The sequence below is a fragment of the Oncorhynchus masou genome, chromosome 19 (assembly GCF_036934945.1).
Source record: "Oncorhynchus masou masou isolate Uvic2021 chromosome 19, UVic_Omas_1.1, whole genome shotgun sequence".
Taxonomy (NCBI): Eukaryota; Metazoa; Chordata; class Actinopteri; order Salmoniformes; family Salmonidae; genus Oncorhynchus; species Oncorhynchus masou.
Window position 1 is genome coordinate 7,151,376 of NC_088230.1, and position 14,020 is coordinate 7,165,395.

The 14,020-nt window shown below is 43.1% G+C and overlaps 1 protein-coding gene across 1 annotated transcript in view; it reads left to right on the plus strand.

Moving 5' to 3' along the window:
• The window catches only part of LOC135505748 (actin-binding protein WASF1-like), a 198,272-nt gene that overhangs the window by 8,567 nt on the left and 175,685 nt on the right, over positions 1 to 14,020 (plus strand).

Genomic DNA, 14,020 nt, shown 5'->3' on the forward strand with positions numbered 1-14,020 from the left:
TGTAATAACTATCACTCATATTTCATATGTCACAACGATTCATCGCTACGTATGCTATGATGCTGGTAAACTTGTCTCGTGCACTAAGTGCTGAACATTTAAAAAAGCTAGCTAGCTCATGATACAAACAATGTTCTTCCCCAAATACATAGCAAAATGACAATCTGTTTCAGTAGCTATAGTTAGTTAGCTAACTATCTAGCTTGGTGTCATCATCTAAAATAACCCTAATTTATAAGACAGTTCTTATATGATAAATGGTGGGCGGACAATTGGCTAACAACGAGTGGCTACCTAGCTAAAACCAGAAGTTGCGGTCCAACACAACATGTGTGTCAAATTAAAAACTTATTTAACGTGTCAAATAGTGTTATTTGACCTGTGTCTTTTTTTACATACAAAGACCCAAACAGGGTTCCATAGTGATGCAGCCAGTCAATCCTTTCAATGGTGCAGCTGTAGAACTTTTTCAAGGTTGCTTAACCTTTTCAACCTCCCAGTGTGTGTGTTGATCATTTTAAGTTCTAAGTCATTTGGACACAAGGAACTTGAATTCTCGACCCACTCCACTCCAGCCCTGTTGATGTGCTCATAATTTAGTCAAATTAAATTGGCCTGTGTGCATTTTCGTTAGCCATCTTTTATTTTATTTAGGCCACCCAACACGGCTATCACACCCCGTACAGCATACGGAGCCTATTTTGAGCAGGAATTCCTCCTGCATCTCCTCAGCTGTTGGACGCTGGAGTATAACATTTGCTTTTATAAACCCATTCATCGCTTATCATTTTTTTTTAATGCAATCACGTGTTAACTGTTTGGTGCTCGATTTTAAAAATGGCTTAATTGGTAATTGAAGCGTGCCTCTCATTTTTTTTTTTTTTTCCTTTATTTTACTAGGCAAGTCAGTTAAGAACAAATTCTTATTTTCAATGACGGCCTAGGAACAGTGGGTTAACTGCCTGTTCAGGGACAGAACGACAGATTTGTACCTTGTCAGCTCGGGGGTTTGAACTTGCAACCTTTCGGTTACTAGTCCAACGCTCTAACCACTACACTACACTGCCACCCCATTCACCATTCAAGTGCAGGTAACAGATTATCAGCATGTTACCCACCGCTTTATAATGCGAGCTGGAGGCTTTATGCATTTTGAAAGCATAAGCTACTTTGAAACCTGAATGTTTTATTTCATCTTAAGAGGTTTGCTTTCCTTGCTTCAAAGTAGCCTGCAGGCAAAATCTGCCCATGGAAATTTGGAGGTAATTATTTTATAAAGACTTAATAGGCGGCGCATGTGTATCAAGTTTGGGAATTCCTCCTACCATTTCTTCCGGACTTGTGTGCCAGTTATGATTTTCATATGTGAATTTTCGTGGAACAGTTTCATTTTAATAATAAAAATAATATTTTAATTTCTCAATCATTGTCACGTGGTTAATCATAAACATTTAAATTAAAATGATAAAAAGTTAAAGTGAACTAATGCAATATCACTAGCCTCTGCCATATTGATGCATTGTGATCCATTGGCGGCTAATGAAATGAGTGCATGGAACTCATAGTATATATAGCCCAATGAAGCAGTAGGCCTATACTGTCACTGTCACACCGAGGATTGGTGATTATCGAGGGGGAGATTGTTGGAAAGATTTTAAGTAACTTATTGTGAGGAACTATAGTTTTAATATATTACAATTCTCAATGGGTGTTAAAAGAAAAGGGTAAAAAAGTAACTTCCCTAGGTACTTCTATGCATGTTCAGGTACGCATGCTCCCTCAACATTATCAGGACAGAGAAACCAGACAATGCTCACGAAGCACTCCAACAAAAGACAATGAAAACATTTTCAAATCTTGTAAATGACAGGTATTAAATAAACCAAAACTTGTTTCTGACAAGTGTAGTAGGTGGTGAACTCTGCAAACAATGTTTCCACTCTGATAAAGATAATGGTAAATGACTGTAATTAATACATGCATTAACATAAATTAATGTAGCTAAATTATGGGGATTAGCGGTACATTTACTACCGGTGACATACACTACCGGTCAAATGTTTTAGAACACCTACTCATTCAAGTTTTTTTTTATTTATTACTATTTTCTACATTGTAGAATAATAGTGAAGACATCAAAACTATGAAATAACACATATGGAATCATGTTGTAACCAAAAAAGTGTTCAACAAATCTAAATATATTTTATATTTCAGATTCTTCAAATAGCCACCCTTTGCCTTGATGACAGCTTTGCACACTCTTGGCGTTCTCTCAACCAGCTTCACCTGGGATGCTTGTCCAACAGTCTTGCAGGAGTTCCCGCATATGCTGAGCACTTGTTGGCTGCTTTTCCTTCACTCTGCGTTCCAACTCATCCCAAACCATCTCATTTGGGTTGAAGTCGGGGGGGGGGGGATTGTGGAGGACAGGTCATCTGATGCAGCACTCCATCACTCACCTTCTTGGTAAAATAGCCCGTACACAGCCTGGAGGTGTGTTGGGTAATTGTCCTGTTGAAAAACAAATGGTAGTCCTACTAAGCGCAAACCAGATGGGATGGCGTATCGCTGCAGAATTCTGTGGTAGCCATGCTGGTTAATTATGCCTTGAATTCTAAATAAATCACTGACAGTGTCACCAGCAAAGCACTCCCACACCATAACACCTCCTCTTCCATGCTTTACGGTGCGAAATACACATGCGGAGATCATCCGTTCACCCACACCGCGTCTCACAAAGACACAGCAGTTGGAACCAAAAATCTCAAATTTGGACTCCCACACCAAAATACAAATGCTTGTGTTTCTTGGCCCAAGCAAGTCTCTTGTTATTTTTGGTGTCCTTTATTAGTGATGTCTTTGCAGCAATTCGACCATGAAGGCCTGATTCATGCAGTCTCCTCTAAACAGTTGATGTTGAGATGTCTGTTACTTGAACTCTGTGAAGCATTTATGTGGGCTACAATTTATGAGGCTAGTAACTCTAATGAACTTATCTTCTGCAGCAGGGGTAACTCTAGGTCTTCCATTCCTGTGATGGTCCTCATGAAGGCCAGTTTCATCATAGCGTTTGATGCTTTTTGCGACTGCACTTGAAGAAACGTTCAAAGTTCTTGAAATGTTCTGGATTGACTGACCTTCATGTCTTAAAGTAATGGACTGTCGTTTGTCTTTGCTTATTTGAGCTGTTCTTGCCATCATTTGGACTCGGTCTTTTACCAAATAGGGCTATCTTCTGTATACTCCCCTTTCTTGTCACAGCACAACTGATTGGCTCAAACATGTTAAGATGTAAAGAAATTCCACAAATTAACTTTTTAAGAAGGTACACACCTGTTAATTGAAATGCATTCCATGTGAAGCTGGTTGAGAGATTTCTTAGAGAAAGCTGTCAGCCACCCTTTTGTTTTGATATTTAAAGATTCTCAAATATAAAATATATTTTGATGTTTAACACTTTTTTTGGTTAGTACCTGATTCCATATGTTATTTCATAGTTTTGATGTCTTCACTATTGTTCTACAATGTAGAAAATAGTAAAAAATAAAAACCCTTGAATGAGTAGGTGTTGTAAATCTTTTGACCATTAGTGTATGTCATGGTGAATGTATATATTTCTTTTATCAAGTTGCAAAAAATGTACACAATGAAATAAATGTGCAAGAATCACCAATCCTCACAACATACACCTCCCGTTCTTCTTTTCTCAGCTTAAATTGTTTTACTCAAGACACATTATCTTCACACATATTTTTAGATGCTTTTCACTGACAGCAGCAAGTCAATAATCAGCTAGGCCTATTGCCACCCCGGCTGCCCAACTTGGCATAGGCCTACAAGCTTGTGATGTTGAAATAATCCACATCTAATTTTTAAAAGAAGCTAATGATTCTCGATTCCTCTGAGGCTAAGTCATGCTTTCTGTTGAATGATTTTGGATAATTTTTTCCCCCTTTATTGACAGGAGTGATTTGCCTACATAATTTTGGCAAATTTATTTCCATTTACTTCTCTATTGGACCCATCGCTAGCCATTTATCTCCTGTTCTATTGGTTTTCATATCAACTTTCTTGTCCAGATGCCAAAAGCACAATCCTAGTTTTCATATTTGCAACCCATTCTAGTTGTTGCATCTTTAGATTCCCCTTCTTTCTAAGTTTCTAACAGCGATTTTTATCTCTGTCTTATATGGTAGCGCTATCAGGTGTGCTGTTTATAATTGTGTTTTCCCAGGTGTTCTGTTTAGAATGGTGTTTGACCAATGTTTGAATGTTTTTTTTATCAGCCACTTAATTACGTGAGTTTCATGTTCTGTTAAGATGCATTACCATAATCTACATGTGATTTCTGTCATTCTGAGCACCGTGGGTGGACGCCCTTAAGGGTTATGCACCCAATGCATATGGGTCTGGTAAATTTATCAAATGGCCGGTAAATTAAAATCTTCCTGGCCATGTTGTCTGGTGCCACATTTTCCCAACGGAAACCCTGACTGGAGACATGAACTTGAAATCACCCCATTTAAATGTTCTGTCTCTCACTCTACACTATAATTCACCCTTGCACAACTAGTTTGAGGAATGTACCTAAACCATGGACCTTGGCCAACAGGCCCTCTGGTGCTCGAGTCCACCCATGGCTCTGTCCCAAGGCACTTTAAAAGTGTGTCCTTGTTATCTTTGAAGTGTGTACTTATCGTCCAAGTGGGATTTCCATATCTCCTGGGGTTGTGTTATCAACCCTTGACACACTTCGAACTGGAACAGGCCCAGTGGAGAGAATCACAGAACCAAAGTAGAGGAGGGGGAAGATGGACATATGGCCTATTGCCCAATCTCCCATGCCTTTGTTCCTTGTACTTGTAGTTGTTTAAGTTGTACATTAGCCTGTGTAACTGCATGTCAACTGTTACATTGGAGGAAATAATGTTACATGTGGTTGTCAGTAAAATTGTCACGTCTGCAGTTTTGCCCAGTTAGTGATTTAAAGTAATAGCTGCAGAAATATCCTCACCAATGTGTATTTCTTATTTCTCTGTTGTGAGATGTCCACTTGCTTTGGCATCAGTACATTTAAATATTTTCTACTAAGTTGAAAAGGCATCTTTTCCGGGTGTTGAAAAATCCATATTTTTCCGGATGTTGAAATCAGGTTAATTTTTAGTTCTGAATGAAAGTTGAAAGACCTCATTTATAGATGTCTATTTTTGGGCCAAATGAAAGCTGGTCCGAACCGGACAATATCTGAACCAAACGTAGACGTCTATGATTGGTTTAGATTTGGTCCGGACACAAAATGAATGTCCGTGGACTATGAAATCAAGGCCGGTCTGGACCGCACCAAAAAAAGACGTCCAAAAGGCATCGGTGTTGGTCCGTGCTTACTGAGGTGTAACCTACATTGTTGCCTGAAATAAATGTGGTAAGTCTACCGTTTGTAAAACACAAAAAAATACGTCCGGAAAGGACCTAATAAAGACGTCCAAAAGACGTCGACTCGTGCATACTTGGGTGTAGCCAACTATGTTGCCACAATGGAAATTTAGGAATACCCACCATTTGTAAAACAGGACATTTGCATTGGCTTTATTAGTCCTGATTCTTGTGACTAATCAATTTGGCTATTTAAGCACTGAATATCAGCTACCCAACTTTATCAGGAGTTATCGTGAGCCTATTTGCAATGTGTTTACCAGCTTGTCAAAAATGTACAGATACAAATTTGAAACCACTGATAATGTATGGCAATGGTGTGAAACTCCTGGACAACATTTGTGATTGTCTATTCTATATTGTCCATTTTACTTTGACCTGTCCTGTTTTTAGGATATGTTGTTTGTTAACATTTTTTAATTTGAGTGCCATTTATGTTAGGCTATTTGATCGGAGAAGCCTGCATGATTTAAAAAGTGGCCATCTCATTACATTGTCATACATTTTTATCTCCAGCCTGTAGGTTAAAGAAAAGACCACATACTCTTTCTACCATATTCTGTCTGCTACAGGTACGTGAATTGTGTTTTTTTTTTATTGACGGAATGTTGGTGGAGAGCCGCAGCGATGTGTCTCTCCAATCAGCAACATGAAGAGGCAACATTATTATTATTTTTTTCTCCCCTGCTTTTTACAAAGTGGGCACTGTTTATCAGAGGGCAGCACCAGCGCTCACCTAAAAAGCCCATATGCTACTGGAGAAATTGTAATTGTTTTTTAACAGAATTATGTCAGGTTTTATGTGTTGGAGGTGCGTCTTGGTCAGTTTAGCTCAGAAAATTCTGCCCTCGTCAATCTGCCGCCAGAGGTGGCTGCCTAATCCTGCCTAATGAGCAGGGCGGCCATGGTTTGATCTGTTGCCAGCCTGTAGCTTTCTTTTCTCACACTGCCTCCGAGAGAGAAAGGAGAGGGCGGAAATAGAAGAGAGCAAAATGAGGCCAGTGGTTGTATGTGTGTGAATCACCTTGGCGTATCTTACCTACTAGGATGCCTGTCTGTATGGCTCCTGTATCTCCCAGCTGTTGGGTTGCAGCGGAGGGCAGAGGCAGCACACACACTGGGGCCATTGTTCCTCCTCTCAAACCAATCAAATGTTATGTCACATGCGCCAAATACAACTGCTATAGTATTTGAGGTAGATATGTATACGAAGGCAGGGTAAAGTGACTAGGCATCAGGATAGATATTAATTGGAGTAAAATAATGTTTGTTTGTCTAGTCATGTTTTGTGTGGAAATGTCTGTGTGAGTGTACAAAATATTAGGAACACCTTCCTAATATTGAGTTGCACCCTACTTTTGCCCTCAGAACTGCCTCAATTCGTCAGGGCATGGACTCTACAAGGTGTCGAAAGCGTTCCACGGGGATGCTGGCACATTTTTTTATTTTATTTGACCTTTATTGAACTAGGCAAGTCAGTTAAGAACAAATTCTAATTTTCAATGACAGCCTAGAAACAGCGGGGTTAACTGCCTTGTTCAGGGGTAGAATGACAGATCTTTACCTTCTCAGTTCGGGTTTTCGATCTTGCAACCTTTCAGTTACTAGTCCAACACTCTAACCACTAGGCTACCTGCCACCCCGAGCTGACATGTTGACTACAGTTGTGTCAAGTTGGCTGGCTGTCTTTTGGCTGGTGGACCATTCCTGATACACACGGGAAACTGTTGAGCGTGAAAAATCAGTAGCGTTGCAGTTCTTCACCCACTAACCGGTCCGCTCGACACCTACTACCATACCCCATTTTAAAGGCGCTTAAATATTTTGTGTTGCCCATTCACCCTCTGAATGGCACATACTGTATACATAATCCATGTCTCAATTGTCTCCAGGCTTAAAAATCCTTCTTTAACATGTCTCCTCCCCTTCATCTAGACCAGGCCTGGGCAAAGGCCGGCCCCTATGCGGCCCGCAACCTGATTCAATACGGCCCACGAAATCATGCTCGGACCACAAAGAATTTGCGATAGTAATGTTTTGAAAAATGTATTTGTTATTCAAATGAAAAACCCAGTGAATACTCGCTACAAATAGTAGCTAGGTAGAAATTGCGCAAAAATGTATTTTTCAAAGAAAAGGAAAGTAGACAATATAGGGTGTTCCAGCAAGAGTAGACATTGAAATATTTATTTTCTGTATCAAGGAAAGCTGTGTGCAAAGAGAGCATCGCAGTCTTGAAAGACTACAACTTGTCCCGACACTTCCAGATGAAGCAGAGAAATATAGGAATGGGTCTTCTGAGCAGAGGACAAGTGCATCGGAAGAGTTGATTTCTCAGTTGCAAAAGCAGCAAGGACTTTTCACAAAACTGCATTCAGCAAATTACAGAATTGCGAGAGCTAGCTTTGTACTGTCCCACAGGGCGAATTCATGAAATAATATTTATTTGATTCTGCAGCAATACTTTGCCCTAACAAGAAAGAGCTGTTTGAAAATGTTTCCTTGTCAAGGTGAACAGTGACACGACATGTTGTGGACATCGCAGAGAATATGGAACATCAGTTGAAAGACGAGGGATTTCACCTATTTCTCCTTGGCCCTGGATGAGAGCAGTGATGCACATGACACGGTGATTGTTGATTTTCTTACGAGGCATAACCCCAGACTTTGAAATTAGAGAAGCTTGCTTCAGGGCAGTCAATGAACAGCGCAACCGCAGGGATTTTTTTTTGGAGGAGGTTAATAAGTGTTTGGCAAAGCTGGGACTGAGTTTTGAAAAGTTATTTAGTGTGACCACTGATAGGTGCCCAAACTTGACAGGAAAAAACATTGGCCTTTTGAAAAGGATACAAAATCAAGTAGCTGAGCTGAACCAAGATCAGAAAATGATTTTCCGGCATTGCATTAATCATCAGGAGGTGCTCTGTAAATGTGTTCTGAAAATTAGCCATGTTGTGGATACAGTCACTAAAGTGGTAAACTTCATAAGAGCAAAATCTTTACACCGCAGGCAGTTTGTCTCACTGTTGGAAGAGTTGGGTCAGGCAGATCTCCCCTACCACACAAATATGAGATGGATAAGTCTGGGGAAGGTGCTTAAAAGGGTGTGGGACCTGAAGTCAGAGATTGCTGAGTTTTTGCAAATGAAAGGAAAATATGTGGATTTCTCTCAACTGCAAGATAAAGAATGGTTGGCTGATTTTTGTCTTCACCGTGGACATCATGGCCCTCATGAATGAACTGAATTCCAAACTTCAAGGGCTTTTTTGCATATCAGATGTACAGCCTTGTCACAGCCTTCAAGGGAAAATTACTCCTCCTGCCCCACCAAGTAGAAGCCAACAATCTCACCCACCTTTCGACACTACTAGGCTGTTCCCTATCAGATGACCAGCGGGAGAAGTATACATCGCTGATGCGTGCTTTGAACGGTGAGTTTTCTCGTCGTTTTGAGCATCAACATGTTGGAAAATGACATGCTGTTGTTGTTTTCCTCTCCTTTCACCTTCAATGTGGATAACACTCCCACTGACCTGCAACTTGAACTTATCGATCTTTAGTCTGATGCAGTGATTGTTTTGAATAGTTCTCTAATGTCACTGACTAGGTTCAATGCATCTCTCGTAGAGGTCGACCGATTTATCGGAATGGCCGATTAATTGGGGCCGATTTCAAGTGTTCATAACAATCGGAAATTGGTATTTAATTATAAATTTTTCCACCTTTATTTAAACTTTATTTAACTAGGCAAGTCAGTTAAGAACACATTTTTATTTTCAATGATGGCCTAGGAACGGTGGGTTAACTGCCTTGTTCAGGGGCAGAACGCCAGATTTTTACCTTGTCAGCTCGGGGATTCAATCTTGCAACCTTACAGTTAACTAGTCCAACGCTCCAACCACCTGCCTCTCATTGCACTCCACGAGGAGCCTGCCTTTTAATTGAATGCAGTAAGCCAAGGTAAGTTGCTCGCTAGCATTAAATTCATCTTATTAAAACAATCAATCAATTATATTCACTGGTTAACTACACATGGTTGATGATATTACTTGTTTATCTAGCGTGTCCTGCGTTGCATAAAATCGATGCGGTGCGTATTCGCGAAAAAGGACTGTCCTTGCTCCAATGTGTACCTAACCATAAGCATCAATGCCTTTCATATATATATATATATATATATTTTTACCCCCTTTTCTCCCCAATTTCGTGGTATCCAATTGTTGTAGTAGCTACTATCTTGTCTCATCGCTACAACTCCCGTACGGGCTCGGGAGAGACGAAGGTTGAAAGTCATGCGTCCTCCTGTCACGTTCTGACCTGTATTTCCTTTGTTTTGTCTATATTTAGTATGGTCAGGGCGTGAGTTTGGTGTCATTAGTTGTCTCTGATTGAGAATCATACTTAGGTAGCCTGGGTTTCACTGTGTGTTTGTGGGTGGTTGTTCCTGTCTCTGTGTCTGCACCAGATAGGACTGTTTTGGGGTTTTTCACATTTCTTGTTTTTTGTAGTCAGTTGTTCATGTGTACCTTTACGTATTAAAACGAACTATGGACACTTACCACGCTGCATATTGGTCCTCTGATCCTTTTCGCCTCTCCTCTTCGGAAGAAGAGGAGGAAATCCCTCACTGAATCACGCACCGACCAAGGACCAAGCGGCGTGGTAAAAGACAGCGACGACAGCAGCAGCAACACCAACAACAGCGGCCGGCATCACAGGACTCCTGGACATGGGAGGAGATACTGAATGGAGAGGGACCCTGGGCACAGGCTGGAGAATATCGCCGCTCCAAAGCAGAGCTGGAGGCAGCGAAAGCTGAGCGGCGGCGATATGAGGAGGCAGCATGGCAGTGCGACAGGTACGAGAGGCAGCCCCCAAATTTTTGGGGGGGGAACAGACGAGGTGTGGGGCTAAGCCAGGTAGCAGACCTGAGCTCACTCCTCGTGCTTATTATAAGCAGCGCGTTACTGGTCAGGCACCGTGTTATGCGGTTAAGCGCACGGTGTCGCCAGTACGTGCCCATAGCCCGGTGCGCTATAGGGCAGCCCCCCTGAGAGTGTCATGTGAGTGTGGGCATCCAGCCAGGGCGTATGGTGCCTGCTCAGCGTGTCTGGTCGCCGGTACGCCGTTTCGGGCCAGGGTATCCTGCGCCGGCTCTGCGTGCTGTGTCTCCGGGGCGCTGGGAGGGTGCAGTGCGTCCTATGCCTGCGCTCCGCTCGTGCCAGGCAAATGTGGGAATGGAGCCTAAGGGAGAGGTGCGCGTAGTAAGCACTAGATCTCCCGTGCTTATCCAAAGCCCGGTTCAACCTGTGCCTGCACTTTGGAGGGTCCGGGCTAGAGCAGTTGTCCAGCCTGGGGAAGTGGTGCCAGGGCTGCGCTCCAGTGCTCCCCCACAGCCCGGTCCTTCAGGTGCCTCCTCCTAACACCAAGCCTCCTGAAGGTCTCCCCAGCCTGGTGGTTCCTGTGGCAGCCCCACGCACCAGGCTGTCTTGCTGTCTCCTCCCTGCAGGTGGTCCCGCCTGTCCGGTGCTGCCGCCAGAGTCTCCCGCCTGTCCGGCGCTGCCGCCTGTGTCTCCCGCCTGTCCGGCGCTACCGCCTGTGTCTCCCGCCTGTCCGGCGCTGCCGCCTGAGTCTCCCGCCTGTCCGGCGCTGCCGCCTGAGTCTCCCGCCTGTCCGGCGCTGCCGCCTGAGTCTCCCGCCTGTCCGGCGCTGCCGCCTGAGTCTCCCGCCTGTCCGGCGCTGCCGCCTGAGTCTCCCGCCTGTCCGGCGCTGCCGCCTGTGTCTCCCGCCTGTCCGGCGCTGCCGCCTGTGTCTCCCGCCTGTCCGGCGCTGCCGCCGGAGTCTCCCGCCTGTCCGGCCCTCTGTCCCGAGCTGCCCCTCTGTCCCGAGCTGCCCCTCTGTCCCGATCTGCCCCTCTGTCCCTAGCTGCCCCTCTGTCCCTAGCTGCCCCTCTGTCCCTAGCTGCCCCTCTGTCCGGTGGGATCATTGAGAAGGGTGGCCATGGTTAGAAAGCCACGGAGGCGGACTATAAGGCGGACTAAGACAATGGTGAAGTGGGGTCCGCTTCCCGCGCCAGAGCCGCCACCGCGGACAGACGCCCACCCAGACCCTTCCCTATAGGTCAAGGTTTTGCGGCCGTAGTCCGCACCTTTGGGGGGGGTACTATCACGTTCTGACCTTTATTTCCTTTGTTTTGTCTTTATTTAGTATGGTCAGGGCGTGAGTTGGGTGGGCAGTCTATGTTTGTTTGTTCTATATTTTGTGTATTTCTATGTTTCGGTCTAGTATGGTTCTCAATCAGAGGCAGGTGTCATTAGTTGTCTCTGATTGAGAATCATACTTAGGTAGCCTGTGTTTCACTGTGTGTTTGTGGGTGGTTGTTCCTGTCTCTGTGTCTGCACCAGATAGGACTGTTTGGGTTTTTTCACATTTCTTGTTTTTTGTAGTCAGTTGTTCATGTGTACCTTTACGTATTAAAAAGAACCATGGACACTTACCACGCCGCATATTGGTCCTCTGACCCTTTTCGCCTCTCCTCTTCGGAAGAAGATACACAACCCAACCAGCTGCACTGCTTCTTAACACAGCGCACATCCAACCCGGAAGCCAGCCGCACCAATGTGCCGGAGGAAACACCATGTACCTGGCAACCTTGGTTAGCGCTCACTGCGCCCGTCCCGCCACATAAGTCGCTGGTGCGCGATGAGACAAGGACATCCCTACCGACCAAGCCCTCCTTAACCCGGACGACGCTAGGCCAATTGTGCGTCGTCTCTGATGGCACAGCTGGCGCTGCAGTTCAGCGCCCTTAACCACTGCACCACCCGGGAGGCAGACGTATATATTTTTAAACCTGCATATTTAGCAAAAGGAAATCCAGGTTAGCAGGCAATATTAACCAGGTGAAATTGTCACTTCTCTTTGGTTCATTGCACACAGAGTCAGGGTATATGCAACAGTCTGGGCCGCCTAATTTATGACATAACATTGAAGGCTGTGCAATGTAACAGGAATATTTAGACTTATGGATGCCACCCGTTAGATAAAATACGGAACGGTTCCGTATTTCACTGAAAGAATAAACGTCTTGTTTTTGAGATGATAGTTTCCGGATTCGACCAAAGTAATGACCTAAGGCTCGTATTTCTTTGTGTTATTATGTTATAATTACATCTATGATTTGATAGAGCAGTCTGACTGAGTGATGGTAGGCACCGGCAGGCTCGTAAGCATTCATTCAAACAGCACTTTCGTGCATTTTGCCAGCAGTTCTTCATTGTGCTTCAAGCATTGAGCTGTTTATGACTTAAAGCCTATCAACTCCCGAGATTAGGCTGGTGTAACCAATGTGAAATGGCTAGCTAGTTAGCGGGGTGGGCACTAATATCGTTTCAAACGTCACTCGCTCTGAGACTTGGAGTGGTTATTCCCCTTGCTCTGCATGGGTAACACTGCTTCGAGGATAGCTGTTGTCGATGTGTTCCTGGTTCAAGCCCAGGTAGGGGCGAGGAGAGGGACGGAAGCTATACTGTTATACTGGCAATACTAAAGTGCCTATAAGAACATCCAATAGTCAAAGGTATATGAAATACAAATCGTATAGAGATAGTCCTATAATTCCTATAATAACTACAACCTAAAACTTCTTACCTGGGAATATTGAAGACTCATGTTAAAAGGAACCACCAGTTTTCATATGTTCTGAGCAAGGAACTTAAACATAAGCTTTCTAACATGGCACATTTTGCACTTTTACTTTCTTCTCCAACACTTTGTTTTTGCTTTATTTAAACCAAATTGAACATGTTTCATTATTTATTTGAGGCTAAATAGATTTTATTGATGTATTATATTAAGTTTAAATAAGTGTTCATTCAGTATTGTTGTAATTGTCATTATTACAAAAAAAAAAAATGGGCCGATTTTAATCGGTATCGGATTTTTTTGGGGTCCTCCAATAATCGGTATCGGCGTTGGAAAATCATAATCGGTCGACCTTTTATCTCTTGATGAACAAAACTGTCCAAAGATTAGGAGTCATGCTCTGAAGATGTTTGTACTGTTTGTGTCAACCTATGTATGTGAATAGACATTTTCAGTGATGAAATATATCAAGTCAAGGTACAGATCATCTCTTACTGACTCTCAGCTCTCAGCAATACTGCACATAAAGACGTCAGAAATGATACCTAAGCTGCTCGAACCAATGCCCATCAGAGACTTCTCACACTGCTTGAGTAGTTTAAATGTAATTTTAATCTCTCTCTCTTTCTTGTGTTTTTGTGCATACCTGTGAACTTTTCTAGGGTAGAGGGCAGCATTTAGAATTTTGGATGAAAAGCGTGCCCAAATTAAACTGCCTTCTACTCAGGCCCAGAAGATAGGATATGCATATAATTGGTAGATTTGGATAGAAAACACTCTTTAAGTTTCCAAAACTGTTAAAATAGTGTCTGTGAGTATAACATAACTGATTTGGCAGGCAAAAACCTGAAACAAATCCATTCAGGTAGTGGGATTTTTTGTTGTTGTAATTTTCTATTCAATGCCATTACAGTATCCATTGACTTAGGACTCAAATTGC